The following is a 20,398-nucleotide window of genomic DNA, read 5'->3' on the forward strand; positions in this document are numbered from 1 at the left end:
TTGTAGGTATTTTTTAAATTTCTTTTTTAAGTTTTTTAAATTAAGGAAGTTCCTTTCTTTTTCCTTTGCTGAGGGTTTTCCCCCCTCTGATTATAGATTCTGAATTTAATCAGCTTTTTTCTTTATCTATTGAGCTAATGTGAGTTTTCTTCTTTATTCTGAAATGTGGCAAATTGTATTTATTGATTTTTCAAATGTTAAATGAACCATGAATTTATGAACTAAGCCTCAAAAGAGCACGTTTTTGTGTTTGCTTTTTATAGATATGGGTTTCTCAGTTTTGCTTAATAGTTTTGAATTTGTGGGATCCCCGGGTGGCGCAGCGGTTTGGCGCCTGCCTTTGGCCCAGGGCGCGATCCTGGAGACCCGGTATCGAATCCCACGTCGGGCTCCCGGTGCATGGAGCCTGTTTCTCCCTCTGCCTGTGTCTCTGCCTCTCTCTCTCTCTGTGACTATCATAAATAAATAAAAATTTAAAAAAAAAAAAAAATAGTTTTGAATTTGTGACTATGACTAAGATTACCTAAAAATAGTCCTTTCTTACGCTCACTTTGCTGGGTTTTCGTGTCAAAGTTTTGCCAGGCTTAAAAAATCATAAATAAGTATCTGTTTTTTTTGTTTAGTTCTTTGGAAGTTTGTAAAATATTGGTATTTCTTATTTTTTGTGCACATTTGTTAGAAACTGCTAGAAAAGCCAATTGGGCTTAGAGAATTATGGGAAATTTTAATTAACAGTTTAATTTCTTTAAAAAGTATTAATATTCAGGTTTTCTATTTCTTTTGGTGATGATTCTGGTGTATATTCCTATAAATTTCCCTTTTCATTCAAATTTTTGGCATAAAGTTGGTTTATAATGTCCTTTTATATTTTTAATGTTTACTCTGGAAGACCTACAGTAATTATTTCATTTCATTATAGTTTATTCTTTTCATTCCTGGTAATAGTAATTTTTGTCATTTTAGAATTTTGTTCTCTCCCACCAATGATTTATCATGACTACTAAAAATACTTGGACATTTTTCTTTCCATTACATATGTGTTTCCATTATAATATATGCTGATAAAAGGATGCATATTTACATATATATATACATATAAATGGTTCCATAAATTTCTACTAATTACTATAGCTTTATTAATTCTAATTTCTACTCTTAATTCTATTATTTCCATCCATTTATTTTTCTTTGGCCATATATTGCTTGTGTTCTAGCCTCTTAAAATGGATCATGAGTTAATGATAGCTTCTTTTTTAAAAATATAAACGTATAAGGCTACTATTCTCCTTAAAGATTTTACTTATTTGAGAGAGTGAAGAGAGAGAGAGAAAGAGAGAGAAAGAGAGAGAGAAAATGAATGGGGGGAAGGAGAGGAAGGGCAGAGGGAGAAGGAGAAGCAGACTCCTTGCCCAGCAGGGAGCCCAATGCAGGGCTTGATTCCAGGACCCTGGGATCATGACCTGAGCTGAAGGCGGATGCTTAACTGACTTAACCACCCAGGCGCCCCTGTATAAGCCTGTATAAGGCTATTAATTTCCCTCTAGCAGAACTTTAACTGCATACCACAAATTCTGATAGGTAGTGTTTCCTTATCATTCAGCTTAAATTATTTTCTCATTTCCAATCCTGTACTAATTTTTTTATCCATAGGTATTTAGCAGTGTGTGTGTGTGTTTGTGTGTGTGTATAAATATAAAATTCCAGATATATGGGAATTTTTTCAATTTTGTTTTTGATTTCTAGTATAATTGGACTATGGCCAGAGAACACAGACCATATGATTTCAGTCTCTTAAAATTTCTTGAAACTTATGTCTAGTTCATAACATGGTCAGTGTTTGCAGATATTTTATGTGTGCTTGGAATCATATATTCTGCAGTAGGTGGGTACAATATACTAACAAGTTCATCAGATCAATTTCATTGATTTGCTATTCAAATATTCTATATACTATTTAAGTTTTGTCTGTTTTTTCTATTTATTAACACACTAAAAAAAAGCATGTTAACATCTACTATGCTCACGGATTTTTTGGTTTCCTCTGTCAGTTTCATCAATTTTTATTTCATATGGTTCGAAGGCATGTTAATAGCTGCATACAAATTCAGAATGCTATATCTTCCTCATGAATTAGTTTTTTATACATTTGATATATAGATAATCCTCTTTATAATGACTAATGCCTTAAAGCCTACATTTCCTGATATTAATATCAAGCAACATAGGCTTTATTTGTTTAATGTTTGCAATTATATGTATTTCTACTCCTTCGAACTTCCTGTATTCTTTGTTACACATGTGTTTCTTATAAACCAGTAATACAAAGAATGGATTTTGTTATTTTTCCAGTTTAATAATCTTTAACTGAAACATTCATTCCATTTAAATGTAATACAATTATTTCTTTTTTTTTTAATTTATTTATTTATGATAGTCACAGAGAGAGAGAGGCAGAGACACAGGCAGAGGGAGAAGCAGGCTCCATGCACCGGGAGCCCGATGTGGGATTGGATCCCGGGTCTCCAGGGTCGCGCCCTGGGCCAAAGGCAGAAGCCAAACCGCTGTGCCACCCAGGGATCCCTAAATGTAATACAATTATTTCTTAGTTTATGTTTAAAATTAATAGTTGTTCAGCTTTATTGAGATATAATGGACATAATATTGTATAAGTTTAAGATGCACAATGTGATGATTTGATACATTTATATATTGAAAAATGATTATCACTTTAAAACCTCTATCACATCTCATAATTACTATTTCTTTTTGTGCTGAGGACTCTCTTAGCAACTTTCAAGTATACAATACAGTATTATTAACTATAATCACCATATTATACACCAGATCCCCAGAACTTATTAATCTTACAACAAGAAATTTATACTATTTAACTATCATCTCCATATTTCTGCAATCCCCAACATCTGATAACCAATATTCTATGAGTCTATTCTATTTGTCCTACCCATTCTGTTTCTATTTCCCTTCATCTTTTGTCTTCTTTTGCATTTATTTTAAAAAAAAAGAAAAAGGAAAAAAGGGGCATTCAATATTTCCCACCCATAGTTTGAAATTTACATATTCTTATTCTTTTTTTGTGGTAATCAAAAGAACAACCACTGTTCTCTCTCTTATGATGTCTTGAATATTCTTGTTCCTTGTTACCTGGGATGATGTGCTGCAAATTATATTTGAAAAGTCATTTGTGGAAATATCTTAGGGTCAAGAATGATGTTACTTTTATTCTAAAGTGATTCTTGGGGTCCCAGGATGGCTCAGCGGTTTAGTGCCTGCCTTCAGCCCAGGACCTGATCCTGGAGACCGGGGATCGAGTCCCACATCGGGCTCCTGCATGGAGCCTGCTCCTCCCTGCCTGTGTCTCTGCCTCTCTCTGTATCTCTCATGAATAAATAAAATAAAATCTTAATAAAATCTTAAAAATAAAGTGATTCTTTTGCTTGATTTCATCTGCTTGTTTTTGCCAGCTATTAGAAATCTAGATATTTCTGGGATCCTTGGGTGGCTCAGTGGTTTAGTGTCTTCATTCAGTCCAGGGTGTGATCCTGGAGTCCTCAGATCCCATATCAGGCTCCCTGCATGGAGCCTGCTTCTCCCTCTGCCTGTATCTCTGCCCCTCTCTCTCTCTGTGTGTCTCTCATGAATAAATAAATGAAATCTTAAAAAAAAAAAAAAAGAAATCTAGAAATTTCTTAATCCTTATTAAGAGTTTGAGATTTTCCAAAGTACCAAAATGGCAAGAAACTAGGAAGGAGTCTTTTCAAAGATCAGGCCGTTTTGAAAATGCTCTTACTCTTAGGTATAGCCCTTTGCACTTACAGTGCTAACTGACTCTGATTTCTCACTTTGGTCCACTTAGCTCTTTAAATTGTTCAAAAACACAGCTTAGCTTCACAGCTACCTGATATAGATTGGCAAATGCCTCCAGGATATTTCCAAGTGCTTGGCTTAGTTATACATTCATATATATACAAATACATACACATGTTTTTGTGTGTTTGATATTCTTAACAAGATTTTTAAAAATTTCTTCCACCATTTTAGTGTCTTCAAAGAGAGGGCTGGTATCAACTAGCTAATCCACCTTAACTAAAATAGAAAGTCCTTGAGATTGACCTATTGTTATGATTGAAGTATATAGTATATAGTTTGTAATAGAAGTATATATTTTGAAAACATATTTTAGGATAAGAATATTCTTTCCTTTATAACATTTTTCTGGCCTTAATAATAATTTGTATTATCCCAATACAATAATAATTTGTATTATCCCAAATTATTACCTTTTCATATGTTTGATTTCAAATATTACGATGTCTCTTAATAAATTCAAAATCTCCAGTAAGGGCAGCCTGTGTAGCTCAGCGGTTTAGCACTGCCTTCAACCCAGGGCGTGATCCTGGGGTCCCGGGATCAAGTCCCACGTCAGGCTCCCTGCATGGAGCCTGCTTCTCCCTCTGCCTGTGTCTCTGCCTCTCTCTGTGTGTGTTTTTCATGAATAAATAAATAAAATCTTAAAAAAAATCTCCAGTGAATATAACTAAATTTGTGGTTATATAAGTTCCCTTATTCTCTTAGTCATTGAGTTAGCAAGAGCTAGTAGTTGGACAAGTTGTGATCAGGTACTTTTCTCTGCAGTGAGGAATAGTTCTTTGACAGAGGTGCTCACAAGTTCTTAGAGCACTTATTCTATCTATTCAAAGAATCAATAGGTACCTAAAACATGTTTATGGAAAGCTATATCATTTAAATGTTTGCTATACATACCAACATTTTCTCCAATGCCTTAATGGCAGAAAATATACTCTAAACTATTTGTCTTTAATTAAATGTAACTGAAAGGAAATAAAATTTAACATAATTTTCCAAGTGATCCTTTAGGTGGCATTACTAATCTGTCTAGAAATACTAAAGTCAGAACACTCACCATTGAAACTTCTTACATTTGTAACATATATCTCTTATACTCAAAATATTTCTAAGTAATTTTAAGACTAAAATTTTAGACACTAAAAATAATATGATTTTTTATGGTATAGAGTAAATATTTAACATGGGCATCATCATCACTCTAACTTTTTTTTATTTTGAAAAAAATAAAAACACAATGTAGTACAGAGAATAATTTGTAAATATTGTCATTAGGCTAGGCATGCTCCTGCTTCTTCTTAGTTTACTTCATTATCTTGTTACTTGGCTCCTTCAATTAGCTTCCTCTGAAGGAACTTTGGAAGGTTTTTTGTTTTGTTTTGTTTTGTTTTACATTTTACATGAAAAAGAGCAACTAAAATTCAAGTTTCATCTCCTATTTTCATTTGGCTAATCCTAATAATCTTTTAAAATATCTTATTTATTTATTTATTTATTTATTATTTATTTATTTATTTATTTATTTATTTATTTATTTATAAGAGACACAGAGAGAGACAGAGAGAGAGAGAGAGAAGCGGGCTCCATGCCCGATGTGGGACTCGGTCCTGGGACTCCAGGATCATGCCCTGGGTGAAAGGCAGGTGCTAAACTGCTGAGCCATCCAGGTGTCCCTAATCCTAATGATCTATATTGCTATTTGCCACCTTAGAATTTTGATAGCATACTTCCATAGTCTTCTAGCTTAGGGTATTGTTAATTAGTCCAATGTGATTCCTATCACTGAAACTATGAATGTGAACTGATTATTTCCGTCTGGAAGTTTTTCTAACCTTGTCTCCAACCCGTTATTCTAAAATTTCATAATGATGTGTGGATATTTTTTCACTTAATTTATTGAGACCTTAGTGGATATTTTTAGTCTAAAAAATCATGCCCTTCAGTTGTGGAAAATCTTATTGTATTTCTCTTTGATATTTTCCTCCAATATTTCACTAGTCTTCCTTCCTGCTTCCCTTTCTTCCCCCCCCAAACTCTGCTCCATAACTCCATGAAAACATTCTTTTTCCAGGTCTTATCCCTTTGGCTCTCCAGATCTGCCTTTGTTTTCTTTCTTTTGTGTCCCCCAGACTCCTGAGTCTTGTCAAGTCTCTGATCTTCCAGACATAGTTTCAGTAATTTTATTTTATTTTTTTTTATTTATTTATTTTTTTAGTAATTTTAGATAAGGTAAAGTTGATTACTATTTTTGCAACCAAGCAAGAGCTCTAAAAGACACACCAACCAGTGTTACAAGTAACAAATATATTAAGACTATACATGTTTAGTCTTATAAATTCTTGTTTTCAACTGTACCTGAAGATATGCACACATAGGAATTAAATAATAAGGTATAAATTTAAACTTTCTGCCTAAGCACTAGATGTATGTTCCAAAATACACAGAGAAATTCTTCACAAAGGTTGGGAGACTTACTGCATCCAAGCATTTAAGGAAACCTTTTCCATTTATTATCTATTAAGCTAATGAAGAAACATTTGTAGTGGCCACATGTAAAAGAAAACAGAGACTTTACAGAACTAGATAAAAAAAATCACTAAACAAACAGAAAGCAATAATAAACTCATAAAGGAAGGACAATGTGATTTCTAGAGTTATCACATTGCAATATTTAATTTTTCCAGTTTTATATTAAAAAATTAAGAGGAATACAAAAAACAGGAATGTATGTTTATGAATGTATATGACTGATTCAAAGGAAAAATAAATAAAAAGAAGTTGCTCCTACAGAAGCTCAGGCATTGAATTTATTAGACAGATAATTTAAATCAACTGCCTTAATATTTTCAAATGTTAAAAGAAACCACTAATAAAAGGTAAAGAAAACCAGGAAAACAATGCTTCAACAATTAGAAAATATCAATAAATAGGTATAAATTATAAAAAGGAAACAAAGACAAACTGTGGAGCTGAAAAGCATAACTTAACTGAAACATTCACTAAATGAGTTTAACAGCATACGTAAGCATGTAGATAAAAGGATAAATGAACATGATGATAGATCAATTGAGATTATGGAGTCTAAGAGACAGAAGAATGAAGAAACATGAACAGAGCCTAAAAGGTCTGTATAATGCCATCAAACATACCAAAATAGGTATAACAGAAGTCCTAGAAGGTAAAAAAGAGGGGAAAAAAAAGGACAGAAAGAATACTTGAAGTAATAATGGAAATTTTCCCAAAAATTAATAATCAGCAATCTTCATATTCAAAAAATTCAATGACTTCCAGGCAGGATAAATATAAAGAGATCCTCAATTACACACAGGATCAAGTGGTGAAAACCAAGAAAAAGAGATAATCATGAAAACAAAAAGAAGCTATTCATCATGTACAAGGGATCCTCAATATCTTTAACAGCTAATTTCTCATCTGAAAACCCTGAGGCCAAAGGACAGTAGAATGTCATATTCAAAATGCTATTTTTTAAGTCAACTAAGTATTCCACATTTGACAAAAGTCTCCTTCAAAAATAAAGAATTTAAAATACCCTGAGATAAGCAAAAACAGAGATTTTGTCACCTATCCTACAACAAATGCTAAAGGAAGTCTGTTAGGCTAAAAAAAAAAGGACATTAGTAATAATATAAATCCTCCCAGAGAAATAAACAAAATAAACAGAGATACCTGGGTGGCTCAGTGGTTGAGTGTCTACCATCATTTTAGGGCATGATCCTAGGGTCCAAGATCGAGTTCCACATCAGGTTCCCTGCATGGAGCCTACTTCTCCCTCTGCCTGCTTTTCCCTGTGCCTAAGTCTCTGACTCTCTCTCTCTCTCTCTCTCTCTCTGTCTCTCATGAATAAATAAAATCTTTTTTAAAAATAAAGAAATACATAGATAAACATAAAAACAGTATAAATGTAGTTTTTGTTGATAACATTTTTCTTGTATTTGATCTAAGAAAAATCTCATAAATAAATAATTATAGTGTTAATAAACACAAAAATGGGGATTGGAGCTATATGAGAGCAATGAATTTGTATACTATTAGTTGGTATTTACTTGAATATGTATACTATTAAGTTGGTATTTATCTATTAATCTTATTTTTAACACTTTTTTTTTTAAAGAACTCCAAAATAATTAACATGCAGTGTTTATATTAGTTTCAGGTGTAAAATATATTGATTCAACAACTCTATACATTATTCACTGCTCATTATTGCAAATGTACTCTTAATCCCCTGCACCTGTTTCACCAGTACCCTACCCACTTCCCCTCTGGCAACCATTAATTAAATCTCTATAGTTAAGAGTCTAGTTTTCGTCATTTTTTTGGTCATTTTTTTGTTCATTTGTTTCATTTATTAAATTCCTCATATCAGTGAAATCATATGGTATTTGTCCTTCTCTGATGGATTTACATCATTTAGCATTGTACTCTCTAGGCCCATGCATGTTGTTGCAAATGGCAAGATTTCATTCATTTTTATAGCTGAATAATATTCCATTATCTATCATCTATCTATCTATCTATCTATCTATCTATCTATCTATCTATCTATTTATCTATCTATCTATCATCTATCTCACTTTTTTATGCATTCATCTATCAATAAACACTTGGGTTGCTCCATATTATGGCTGTTATAAATAATACTGCAAAAATGTAGGTATGCATATATCTTTTTGAATTAGTGTTTTTATATTCTTTGGGTAAATACCCGTTAGTGGAATGACTGTATCACAGGGTAGTTACACTTTTAATTATTTGAGAACCCTTCATACATTTTTCCACAGTGGCTACACCAATTTGCATTGCTATGAACAATGCACAAAGATTCTTTATTTTATTCCCCCACAACCTCATCAACATTCGTTTCATGTGTATTTGATTTTAGCTATTCTGACAAGTATGAGATGATATCTCACTGTGGTTTTGAGTTGCATTTTTCTGATAGTTAGTGATATTAAAGATCTTTTCATGTGTCTGTTGGCCATCTCTATGTCTTCTTTGGGAAAACATCTATGCATGTCTTCTGCCCATTCTTTTAATTGGATTATTTGGGTTTATTTGTGTTAGTTATATAATTTCTTTATATTTTTTGGATTTTGGCCCCATATCAGATATATCATTTGCAAATATCTTCTGTCATTCAGGGGGCTGTCTTTTGTTTTGTTGATATTATCCTTTGCTGTAAAAAACCCTTTTATTTTGGTGTATTCCCAACAATTCAATTTTGTCCTTATTTCCCTTACCAAAGGAGACATATCTAGAAAAATTTTTCTACATCTGATGTCAGAAAGATTACAGACTATGTTTTCTTTAAGGAATTTTGTGGTTTCAGGTCTTGCTTGTAAGTTTTTAATCCATTTCAAGTTTTTTAATTTTTTTTGAAAGATTATTTATTTTAGAGAGAGAGAGAGCAGGAGAGGGGAGTGACAGAGGGAGAGGAGAGAGAAAATTCCAAGCAGACTCCCAGCTGTGTGATCCTACAATCCTGAGATCATGACCTGAGCCAAATCCATGAGTTGGATGCTTAACTGACTGAGTCACCCGGGTGTCCCATTTTTGTTTATTTTTGTATAGAATATAAGAAAGTAGTCCAGTTTCATTCTTTTCCACCTACCTGTCTTGTTTCCCCAACACCATTTATTGAAAAGACTATTTTCCATTACATATTCCTGCATCCTTTATCATAGATTAATTCACCATATAATTGGAAGGTTATTTTTACATTCTGTTCCACTGACCTATAAGTTTATTTCTTTGCCAGTACCATACTGTTGATTACTAGAGATTTCTAGTATATATTGAAATAAGATGCTAATATTCATTCCTAAAAGAACCACTATGAAAATAACTCAAATGATATAGTAAGAGAAATGGCAAAGAAATTAAAATGGTATACTAGAAATAACTATTTGATATAAACAGGAATATTGGAGGATTTGAGGGACAAAAAAGACATATGATATATAGAGAAAATATAATGGCAGAGGTAGATCCTAATTTATAGTAATTACATTTAATGTAAATTATTTCAACCCTCAAGTCTAATAGCAGATATTAGCACAATAGGTTTTTTTAAAAACCTATGTTCTAGGGGCACCTGGGTGGCTCAGTTGGTCGAGGGTCTGACTCCTGGTTTGTGCTTGGGTCATGGTGTCAGGGTGAGTTCAAGCCCCATGTCAGGCTCTGAGCTCAGTGCAGAGTCTGCTTGTCCCTCCTCCTCTGCCACTCCCTCTACATATGCTCTCTTTGTCTCTCAAATAAATAAATGGATAAAGTCTTTAAAAAGGAAAAACATAAGAAAAGAAACTTATGCTCTAATAATGTTACATCTAGAAGAATCATAATGTATTCAAAAAACAAATAGGTAGAAAATAAATTATTTTTAAAAATATACCAAGCATATAATAACCAAAAAAGAGCTGAAATGAAACATCCAAAAAGTAAACTTTAACACTAAATTTGTTATAGAGACAAATAAGGACATCCTATATTGGTGAAATGTTTAATCCATCAAAAATATATAACAATTATATTTGTAACTAATAACATAGACCTTAAATATATGATGCAAAAATTGGTAAAACTGAAGAGAGGTATAGACAATTACACAATTATAGTTGGATACTTTAACACCCACTTTAAGTAATAAATTAAACAACTACACAGAATATTAAGGAAATAGAAGACTTGAAAACATCATAAAACAAATAGATTAAATAGACAAATAATGCTACACTTAACAATAGCAGAATATACATTCTTCTAAAGTGCACAGGAAACATTTTTCAAAAGAGACTATATACTAGCCCTAAATCAAACCTCAATAAATTTAAAGAATTCAAATATTTAAAAGCATTTTCTCTGAGCACAAGAGAATGAAATTAGAAATCAGTAACAGAAAGTTGATTTGAATAATTCCCAAGTATGTGGAAATTAAAGAATATATTACTAAATAACTCATGTGTTAAATAAGAAATCACTGTGAAATATTAAAATATCTTGAGATTAATGAAAACAAAAACACAATGTATCAAAATTTACAGATGCAGTGAAAACAGTGCCTGGGGTAAATTTATAATTGTAAATTCCTATATTAAAATGAAGATTTCAAATCAATAACTTAACATTCCACTGTTAAAAGCTAGAAAAATAAGCTCAAACTAAGGAAAAAGGAAACAGAAGGGGAAAAAATGATGATTAAGTTAGATATAAATGAAAATGAGTATAGAAAAATAGAGAAAATCAATTGAATAAAATGTTGTTTCTTTGAAAAAAATCAAGAACATAGACAAACCATTAGCTCTATTGACCAAAGAGGGAAAGAGAAAGAAAACAACTTATTAAAATCACAAATAAAAGAGGTCAATTTATTACTACACTTGTAGAATTTAAAAGATTATAAAGGTATTTATTATATAAACTACAGCAACAAATTAAATAACCTACATAAAATTAATACATTTCTAGAAAAGATGCTAACTGTTAAAACTCACTCAAAAGTAAACAGGAAATCTGCAAGGGCCTATACCAAAGGGAATGAATTAGTAATTTTTGAAAACTTCCTCAAAGAATAGTTCAGGACAACATGGCTTCACTTGTGAATTCTGTCAAAAATTTATAGAATTGCCACCAACAATTCTCAATCTTATGAGGCAAATATTACTTTGATACCAAAAACAAAAGGATATCACAAAAAAATAGGGATGGGATTAGGAAGAGAGACAGAGAGAGAGCAGATGAAAGAGGAGTAAGACCATAAACTAAAAGAAATTTAAAATACCTAAGTATGTGGAGGATCCTGGGTTCATTAAGTACAAGATTTATTTTTTTAAGATGACAATAATACCCAAAGCACAGATTCAATGTAACCTCTTTCAAAATTTAGGTGCCTTTTTTTTTCCTTCCAGAAATTGGCAAATTGATCCCAAAATTCATAGGGAAATGCAAGGAACCCAGAATATTTTAAACAATCTTGAAAAGTAGAGCAAAATTGGAAGACTCATAAATCCCCTTTTCAAAATTTAATACAAAGCACCACAATCAAAGCTGTATAGTAGTACTGGCATAAAGATGGGCCTAACAATCAAATGAGTAGACTCAGGAGTCCAGAAGTATGCCTTTACATTTATGGTCAATTCATTTTCAAGAAGAATACCAAGACAATTCAATGTAGGAAGTACAGTCTTTAACAAATGGTACTGGGATAAGTGGACATCCAAATACAAAATAATGAAGCACTAATTAACATTAGATACAAACAATAACAAACAATAGATTAAACATAATATAACAAGAGAAACTAAAATTCCTAAAAGAAAACAGATTTAAACCTTGTGACCTTGAATTAGACAATGTTTTTTTAGATAAGACACCAAATGCAAAAGCAACAAAAGAAGAAAATAGAACTGGATATAATTTGTAAAAATTTGTGCTTGAAAGACATGGTTAAGACAGTGAAAAGACAACTCATGCAATCAGAGAAAATACTTGCAAACCATATATTTGATAAAAGACTTGTATTCAGTGGGACATGGTTGAGTTTTAATATTTATATGAGGATTCAATTAATAATTTAAAATTCAATATAAATTCTTGAGAAATTTATATTCAGAATAAAAAATAAATCTTACAACTCAACAATAAAAAGACAACTCAAATAAGGATGAGCAAAGAATTTAAGATGTCTTTTTTAAAAAGGGCTTTCAGGGACGATGACAGAGTAGGAGAACCTTAAAGACAGCTTCTCCTATAGATTGAACTAGATAACGCCCACATTATTGTAAATAACCCAGAAAATGTCCCAAAGACTGATAAAATAAACTCCACAGCTAAATGTAGAGAAGAGGCCACATCAAGAAAGTAGGAAAGGTGGGTATGTGGTAGGGAACTAAATTGAACTGTGGGAGTGTACCCTAGAGGGGAGAGATGCTACAGGAATCGAAGGGGCAAAAAACAGATTGCACACTGGGGAGCCCACACAGGGACAACAAATACCCATAACATTTGGCCTTGAAAAACAGAGGGGCTGAATTTCATGAGTTCTTACAATCAGCAGAGCTTAACACCTGGAACTCTAAAAATCAGTGGCTGGGCTCTGGGAAAGGTGAGAGATTAAGAGGAAATTGAGTCCCTATCCTTAAAGAAGGAGCACAACAAACAGCTCCCAAGAGATACAATATAGAAGCAACATCTTAAAAAGTGAATGAGATATACAGGAAGGAATTTGTTTACTAATTATAATACCTCAGAGCTGAAGGGGCACGGATCACAGGAGACTACCCCAGGAACAAAGAAGCTGACAGGTGCCATTTCCCTACCCAGCTCCCCTGCCTAGAAACAGTAACACATTCAAGAACTAGCACTACTTGAACACTCTTCATCTAACTTGCTTAATGCCCATGGTGCACTGTGTTCTCCTGCAAACAGGCAACCTCCAGCTAGGCCTTAGCTCCAAGGCTCCTCCCATAGCAGACCCCACAAACCTTGCTAATACCACATCCTACACCTGCATGTTTCTGCACATTCACTCCCTCCAACTAGGCCTGTCTCAATCCCTGTAGCAGCATGTCCCCTCCCACAGTGGAACTGTGAAAGCCTTGCTAACACCCACTTGAACTAACCTCTGTGTTCTCCTATAGTCCTGCCCCTTCCATAAGCTCTTGGCTAGAGCCAATCCAAACCAATGACACAGGTCTGGCAGTGTGCAAGCAGCCCTGATAGGGACCAACACCACTCCAAAGTGATTCCCTCCCATGGGAGAGAGGAACATAATCACATACACCACTGTAAATGCCACCTTAGCAGTGGGTTGGGGCAGACATCTGGTCTAACTGCAGACACGCTAATTAGCAAAAGGTTCTCAGAGAACAACACTAGGTGCTGTTCAATGCTATTGCACCTTTAATAAACTCCTGGCCTGATTCAGCTCAAGCCCAAGGCAGCCCTAGACTGGTCCACTAATAACATAGGGGTCAAGCTCTGCCTATAATGGAAAGCCATTGCAGATGACTGGACTGAAGGCAAATGTAGTTCAGCCACAACATTAGGGTGTACATGACACACTTAGGAGACACACTTGAAGCATCAGATTCTGGTGAACAGGGGACATTGCACTCCAGGACACCATGGGACTTCTTCTTCATAAGGCTACTACTTCTAAGAGCAGGAGACATAGCTGTCTTTCCTAACACATAGAAACAGACAGAGTTAGACAAAATGAGAAGGCAAAGGAATATGTACCAAATGAAAGATCATGGCAAAATCACACGCAAAAAAAAGAGGTAAATGAAATGGAGATAAGCATATGTCTGATAGAGAATTTAAAGTGATCGTCATAAAGATAGTAACAGTACTTGAGAAAAGAGTGGAAAACCTCAGTGGTATGCTTTACAAAGAGATAGAAGACATAAAAAAGAACCATTCAGAGATGAAGAACTCAATAACTGAAATTAAAAATACACAAGATGGAATGAATAGACTAGAGAAAGGACAGATCAGTGACCTGGAGGACAGAGTAATTAAAAGCAATCAAGCTGAATGGGAGAGAGAAAAAATAATAATAAAAAATGAAAATAGACTTTGGGAACTCAGTGACACCATCAAGTATAACAACACTTGCATTACAGAGATATGGGAAGGAGAACAGAAAAGGAGGAACAAATTTATTTAAAGAAATAATTACTGAAAATTCCCCATATCTGGGTTAGGAAACAGAAATTCAGGTCAAGGAAGTAAGAGAGTTCCCAACAAAATTAAACGAAGGAGGTTGACACTAAGACACACAGTAATTAAAATGGTAAAAGTAGTGATAAAGAGTTTTTAAAGTAGAACAAGAAAATAGTTACATGCAAGCGAAAGCCCATAAGGCTATCACAGTAATCTTTTTCAACGGTAATTTTGCAGGTCAGAAGAGAGTAGCATGATATATCCAAAGTGCAGAGAAAACAAAAAAAACAAAAAAAAACTTGCAGTCAAGAATACTCCATCCAGCAAGGCTATCATTCAGAAAAGGGATAGAACTAAAGAATTTTTTAGACAGACATATGTTAAAATAATTCATGACCATTAAACCAGCCTTGTAAGAAATATTAAAGGGGACTCTTCAAGTGGAAAGAGAAGACCATATACAGGATTTTAAAAAGTAGGAAACATAAAGTAATAAAAATATCTATAAGTCAGTCAAAGGATTCACAAAATAAAGAATATAAAGTAGGGCACCTTTTACTTAAAACATGATGGGGAAGAAGAGTAAAGAATGGGTACAAACTTAAGATATCATTAACTTAATACAAACTACTATCCACATAAGATGTTATATACAAACCTAATGGTAACCACAAATAAAAAATCAATAATACATATGTAAAAATAGAGAAAGGAATCCTATTATATCACTAAAAAAAAGCCAACAAATCATGAACTAAGCAAGTAAGAGAAGAAAGAAATTGATAGGAACTAAAAAACAATCACAAAATAAGGAATAAAGTGGCAGTAAGTGCGTATCCAGTATGAATTAACTCAAATGTAAACGGACCAAACATTCCAATCAAAAGATATACGGTGACAAAACTGATAAAAAAGCAATACTCATTTATATGCTGCCTGCAAGAAACTCACTTCAGATCTAACGACACATGCAGACTGATAGTGAAGGGATGGAAAAATATTTATCATGTAAATGGAAGTGAATAGAAAGCTAGGGTAACAAAATAGACTTTAAAACAAACACTGTAACAAGAGACAAAGATGGACATTATACAAACATAAAGGGAATAATCCAACAGGAAGATGCAGCAATTGTAAATATTTACACACCCAACATGGGACCACCCAAATATATAAAGCAGCTAATAACAAGCGTAATGGAAGTAATTGATAATAATACATTATCCAAATAGAAAATCAATAAGGAAGCAGTGGTTTTGAATGACACATTGGACCCATTAGATCTAATGGATATATATGGAATATTTCATCCTAAAATAGCACTGGCCTTTCCAGTGCACATGGAAAATTATCCAGAAAAGATCACATAGGCCACAAATAAGTGTCAATAAATTCAAAAAGACTGAAATCTATCATGCATCTTTTCTGACTACCATAGTATGAAACTAGAACTCAATCACAAGAAAAAATATGAAAAGAACACAAAAACATGGAGGCCAAATACCATACCACTGAACAATGAATGGGTCAACCAAAAAATCAAAAAGGAAACAAAAAAATATATGCACACAAATAGAAATGAAAGCACAATTGTCCAAAATCTGTGGGATACATCAAAAACTGTTCTAAAAGCTAAGTTTATATCAATATAGGCCTATCTCAAGAAGTAAGAAAAACCAAATAAACAACCTAAACTTACACCTAAAAAAGCTAGAAAAAGAACAAAGCTGAAAGCCATTAGAATGAAGGAAATAATAAAGATTAGATCAGAAATAAATGAAATAGAGATTTAAAACAACAACAACAACAACACAGATCAATGAAACCGGTTCTCTGAAAAGATCAACAAAACAGAAAACATCAGCCAGACTCATGGAAAGAGTGAGAGAGCAAGAGCAAGAGCGAGAGTGAGAGAGAGAGACTCAAATAAAATCATTATGAAGAAGGAAAAATAACAACTAACAACACAGAAATACAAAAGATTATAAGAATATTATGAAAAAGTATATGCCAACAACTGGGCAACCTTGAAGAAATGGATAAATTCCTAGAAACATATGACCTCTTAAAACTGAATCAGGAAGAAACAGAAACTCAGAACAGACTGATTACTAGCAGTGAAATTGAATCAGTAATCGAAAAATTCCTAACAAAAGCTCAAGACTACATGGTTTTACAGGTTAATTATACCAAGCATTTAAAGAGTTAATACCTATTCTTCCCAAATTACTCTGAAAAATAGAAGAGGAAAGAGCTCTCAAATTCATTCCACAAGTTATGTGACATCAAAACCAGAAAAAGACACTACAAACCAAAGCAAAACAAAACGAGAGAGAGAGAGAGAGAGAAATATAGGCCCCTATCTCTGATGAACATAGGTGCAAAAATCCTCAACGAAATATTTGCTAAGTCCAACAATACATTAAAATATCATTCACTATGATCAAGAGGGATTTATTTCCATGATTCAAGAGTGGTTCAATATTTGCAAATCAATTAATATGATACATCACATCAACAAAAGAAATGATTAAAACAATATGATCTTTTTCAATAAATGCAGAGCAAACCTTTGACAATGTACAACATCCATTTATGATAAAAACGCTCAATAAAGTAGTTTTAGAAGGAATAAACCAGAACATAATAAAAACGTCATATGCAAAACCCACAGTTAACATCATACTCAATGGTGAAAAACAGAGCTTTTCCCCTAATGTCAGGAACAAGACAAGGATATTCACTCTAACCACTTTTAATCAACATGGGACTAGAAGTCCTATCCACAGCAGTTAGATAACAGAAAGAAATAAAAGGCATCCAGATTGATAAGGAAGAAATGAAACTTTCACTATTTGCAGATGACATGATACTCTATATAGAAAACTCTAAAGACTCCATCAGAAACTTCTAGAACTGATTCATCAATTTGGACAAACATTATATGGTCTCATTTATTTGGGTAATATAGAAAATAGTGAAAGGGAATAAAGAGGAAAGGAGAGAAAATGAGTGGGAAATATCAGTGAGGGTGACAGAACATGAGAGACACCTAACTCTAGGAAACGAACAACGGATAGTGGAAAGGGAGGTGGCCGGGGGTGGGGGAGACTGGGTGACAGACACTGAGGGTTGCACTTGGCAGTTTGAGCACTGGGTGTTATGCTATATATTGGCAAATCGAACTCCAATAAAAAATATACAAAAAAATAAATAAATCTAAGACTCTCTTTTTGATTCTATCAGTAAACAAGATACTTAGAGAAAACTCTGTTTTAATTATTTTAATTACCTAAGAGTTCACAAATTAAATTTAAATATTTTATTAGGGGATCCCTGGGTGGCGCAGGTGTTTAGCACCTGCCTTTGGCCCAGGGCGCGATCCTGGAGACCCAGAATCGAATCCCACATCGGGCTCCCGGTGCATGGAGCCTGCTTCTCCCTCTGCTTGTGTCTCTGCCTCTCTCTCTCTCTCTCTCTCTCTCTCTGTGTGACTATCATAAATAAATAAAAATTAAAATAAATAAATATTTTATTAATATCTGGTCTTATACTGGTAAAATATAAAAAATTCATTTAAACAAGTTTATAGAAGATTTATAGGTTCTAAATACTATTTTCACTTTCTAATGAAAAATGGCTATATGAATTGAAATTCATCTAGCTGTTAAAGAAGCAGTCAATTCATCATACCAGTATCTTTTTTTTAATATGGTCACAAGCTTCTTTTACATACACACACACATACATATGATCTTTAAAACCAGGTGTGGAATCATACCATCTTAGTTGTTAATTATTAGATGTTAACTGAAAGGGAGTGTTATAAAAAAAGAATAGTAAAAGGATTTTTTTCTCCATTTCTATATATTTTTCAATTTGAATGTTTGCAATTAAGCAAAATTGATTGATTTAAAAGTATGATTAAGCAGAAGTGTATGAGTTGTTTTTTTATCAATGAAGAATCACGGAGAGTTTTCTAGAATGATAAATATCATAATTATAGTTGTGCTCTATTTTTTTTTTCCTGATGAGCTATATAGAATAGATTGGCAGGGGAAAACATACAAAAATTGAAGAAAGCAATTCAAGTTAAGTGTCCTGATCCAAGGCTAAAGTGAGACTAGAATGAACTGGATACTTACTACATACATGCCACAGATGTATTTTAATTCATTATTGTTACTAAATAGATGTGTGAGATGAAGGGAAAGTATATTCGATAAAACCATGCTTTTCAGTGTTAACAATTGGGAAGATGTTGCTAATGATAATTTAAAAACAAAAATGAAAGAAAAATTATAAATGTTGTTTGTTTAGATTGTGTATATTTGTGCAGTATACGGAAGGAGGGAGAAAAAGAGACAGGTCATTTTTGACTGGCTTGTAAGACTTTCAAGAGGAAGAAGAGAAAAATAAGAGAAAGAAGAATTGAACTTTGGGATGATGAGGACCTGCGTATATACATTTATTAACCTGAGTTCTCTGTGGTAAATTTAAAAGATAAAGTATAACGAATTCACATGTAAACAGGTCTTTGGCCACTCTTGATTTTACAGTGTACTTCCATTTATGTTTCTTTTACACATTGAATTATAATGGAAAATGAAAGAAATATACATTAATTTACACACATATTCTCATATGCTCACATTGCTGTGTGGAGAAGGAACAATTTGTAATAAAATTGACATCTCCAAAGTCATGAAGAGTTTTCTCCTTCTAACTGTATTTATATGCATAGAGTTGATATTTCAGATATTTTTGTGGTGAGATAGTCTTTTGGGACTTCAACTACTGGGGATAAAAGGAGTGTGATGTTGATAGAATTCAAAATGCTGTTTGAAGAGGCATGCAAAAGTGGATCTCTCTTATTACCTTCAGAAAAATTGTGGAAAATAGCAATCTTATGTCAATTATATTAAATACACTTATTTTTATATTTTCAGCACAGGGCTTTGAAATTTTAACAAGATTTAAATGTAAATGATAAGTTATCATGATACGATTTTAATAGCATCAACACATCAGAAAAAGATAATTACCATCTTACATTTTCAACCATCCTTGGAAAATTTAAAATATGCAGTTGGGTTTAGGCATTTGGTAGTTGTTTAATATAGAACATATTTAAATATAAATGCTTTCTAAATACAAATCATTGACAGTTAAATATGCAATGATTCACAAATAAGTATTTGGCCTCCAAAACTCTGCCATACATGTGTATATCAACATCTATCTTGAGTCATAAAAATATAGGAATTGATTTAAATACATTTAGCAAACGGCAACAATACATTAAGCTAAATTTAATAATAACTATGCAGATCATACAATACCCAAGGGTTAAAAAGAACATATATATGTAATTTTAACACACATTTGCCATCCTCTTAGCAATCTACAATAATTTTCAGTCCCATGCTGGTCTCCATAGAAATGACATACACCCTGTGTAAGTCTTGTTCATCTTAATACTAGCTAATGAAGAAATGGTCAACATCTGTCAGCCAAAGTGAGCAAAATATTAGAATATTAAGATATAATTGTAAAACATTTCCTGAGAATCTAGGCATACAGTTCTGTCCTTTGCCTTGTTGAAAGACTAAATTCATTCAACAAATGCTTATTGAGTTCCCACTCTGAGTAGATTATAGATCTACGCACTGGATATCAGGAAAGGACAGGAAAGGTTACTGCTCTGCACAAACTTTGTTTTAACAGATGGAGACATACAATAAATAAGAATAGACAATATTCTTTTATTTAAGTACTATGAAGAAAAGGATTGTGATTGTATGTCTGTGTATACAGGCACACAGTA

The 20,398-nt window shown here is 33.0% G+C and overlaps 1 protein-coding gene across 10 annotated transcripts in view; it reads right to left on the reverse strand.

Annotated features, from left to right (window-relative positions):
* Window positions 1-20,398, reverse strand: part of LOC144312683 (uncharacterized) — a 2,041,845-nt gene that overhangs the window by 1,594,139 nt on the left and 427,308 nt on the right. The gene's annotated exons all lie outside the window — the stretch shown is intronic.

The sequence above is a fragment of the Canis aureus genome, chromosome 4, assembly GCF_053574225.1.
Source record: "Canis aureus isolate CA01 chromosome 4, VMU_Caureus_v.1.0, whole genome shotgun sequence".
In the NCBI taxonomy this organism is placed as follows: Eukaryota; Metazoa; Chordata; class Mammalia; order Carnivora; family Canidae; genus Canis; species Canis aureus.